This window comes from Eurosta solidaginis, unplaced genomic scaffold, assembly GCF_040869045.1.
Source record: "Eurosta solidaginis isolate ZX-2024a unplaced genomic scaffold, ASM4086904v1 ctg00001311.1, whole genome shotgun sequence".
In the NCBI taxonomy this organism is placed as follows: domain Eukaryota; kingdom Metazoa; phylum Arthropoda; class Insecta; order Diptera; family Tephritidae; genus Eurosta; species Eurosta solidaginis.
Window position 1 is genome coordinate 167,171 of NW_027137066.1, and position 2,830 is coordinate 170,000.

Consider the following 2,830-nt stretch of genomic DNA (forward strand, 5'->3'; position numbering starts at 1 on the left):
CCCTTCCGTCAATTCCTTTAAGTTTCAGCTTTGCAACCATACTTCCCCCGGAGTCCAAAAGCTTTGGTTTCCCGGGAAGCGACTGAGAGAGCCGTAGCTACACCCAATCGCTAGCTCTAACTTTCGTTCTTAGTTTTTATAGAGGATTTGTCGCACCTAACAAACGCCTCTTTATATATAATTTTCATACATTTTTATATGTGCGCGGCCTCAGTGCAATGCTAGTTTGCACTTCGTTAGTCGCAACACATTTTAAAAGTTAGTTAACGAGGCATTTGGCGATCTTAAGGGAGTCATAATTACTCCCGCCACCGTTTACCCGCGCTTACTTTAATTTGGACACCGTAACATTACGTTCGGTTCATCCCACAGCGCCAGTTCTGCTTACCAAAAGTCGCCCACTGGGCACATTATATCATATAACTTCAACCTTCATATCAAAAAAGGTGAGGTTCTTACCCATTTAAAGTTTTTAGTTGTAGATGACCATACGATCTGCATGTTTATCTAGAGTTCAACCAATATAACAATCTATAAAGATCGCTTGGTTTTAGTCTAATAAAAGCACACGTTCCATAAGGTCCGTGTTTATATTATTGCATGTATTAGCTCTAGAATTACCACAGTTATCCAACTAACTGTTAATGATCGATCTATGGAACCATAACTGATGCCTTTTGCGGTTTCACTTTTAATTCGTGTGTACTTAGACATGCATGGCTTAATCTTTGAGGCAAGCATATAACTACTGGCAGGATCAACCAGAATTATATTTAAAAAATATAATAAAAATTATATTTTTTGTGTTTAATGTAAATAATATTACTCTGCATATGCAAACAATTTAAATAATGAAAGTGAACAAGTTATATATATATGAGCTTCGCTAATATATTTTGTGTAAGCGGCCTAGGTAAGGAAAACCTCACTTACTTTCATTGGTCGCTTAAAACACATCTGTATAAATATATCGACTTTATTAGCCCAAATATAATAAAGTTCAGCTAACAAAATTTTTGTTGCTTTATTTGTGCTGTGCTTCATTGTAATATTTCATTTACATTTTTCTCTTTGTAAATAATACTACCGTACAAGCAACAATTTAAATAATGAAAGTGAGCAAGTTATATATATATGAGCTTCGCTAATATATTTTGTGTAAGCGGCCTAGGTAAGGAAAACCTCACTTACTTTCATTGGTCGCTTAAAACACATCTGTATAAATATATCGACTTTATTAGCCCAAATATAATAAAGTTCAACTAACAAAATTTTAGTTGCTTTATTTGTACATTATTATAATATTTCATTTACATATTTCTCTTTGTAAATAATACTACCGTACAAGCAACAATTTAAATAATGAAAGTGAACAAGTTATATATATATGAGCTTCGCTAATATATTTTGTGTAAGCGGCCTAGGTAAGGAAAACCTCACTTACTTTCATTGGTCGCTTAAAACACATCTGTATAAATATATCGACTTTATTAGCCCAAATATAATAAAGTTCAACTAACAAAATTTTAGTTGCTTTATTTGTACATTATTGTAATATTTCATTTACATTTTTCTCTTTGTAAATAATACTACCGTACAAGCAACAATTTAAATAATGAAAGTGAACAAGTTATATATATATGAACTTCGCTAATATATTTTGTGTAAGCGGCCTAGGTAAGGAAAACCTCACTTACTTTCATTGGTCACTTAAAACACATCTGTATAAATATATCGACTTTATTAGCCCAAATATAATAAAGTTCAACTAACAAAATTTTTGTTGCTTTATTTGTACTTTATTGTAATAGATTACAATATTTGCTTTTTCATCATTTTTATAGAGGACTTGGCCCCTAAACAAGCGCCTCTCTTTATATTGCATATTTTAAATATGCATATTTTTATAAGATGATTACATCAAAACAATAATAAATTGGAAAATTAATTCCAATAAATTGTTTTCGAATCATTTTTCTCTTTGTAAATAATACTACCGTACAAGCAACAATTTAAATAATGAAAGTGAGCAAGTTATATATATATGAGCTTCGCTAATATATTTTGTGTAAGCGGCCTAGGTAAGGAAAACCTCACTTACTTTCATTGGTCGCTTAAAACACATCTGTATAAATATATCGACTTTATTAGCCCAAATATAATAAAGTTCAACTAACAAAATTTTAGTTGCTTTATTTGTACATTATTATAATATTTCATTTACATATTTCTCTTTGTAAATAATACTACCGTACAAGCAACAATTTAAATAATGAAAGTGAACAAGTTATATATATATGAGCTTCGCTAATATATTTTGTGTAAGCGGCCTAGGTAAGGAAAACCTCACTTACTTTCATTGGTCGCTTAAAACACATCTGTATAAATATATCGACTTTATTAGCCCAAATATAATAAAGTTCAACTAACAAAATTTTAGTTGCTTTATTTGTACATTATTGTAATATTTCATTTACATTTTTCTCTTTGTAAATAATACTACCGTACAAGCAACAATTTAAATAATGAAAGTGAACAAGTTATATATATATGAACTTCGCTAATATATTTTGTGTAAGCGGCCTAGGTAAGGAAAACCTCACTTACTTTCATTGGTCGCTTAAAACACATCTGTATAAATATATCGACTTTATTAGCCCAAATATAATAAAGTTCAACTAACAAAATTTTTGTTGCTTTATTTGTACTTTATTGTAGTAGATTACAATATTTGCTTTTTCATCATTTTTATAGAGGACTTGGCCCCTAAACAAGCGCCTCTCTTTATATTGCATATTTTAAATATGCATATTTTTATAAGATGATTACA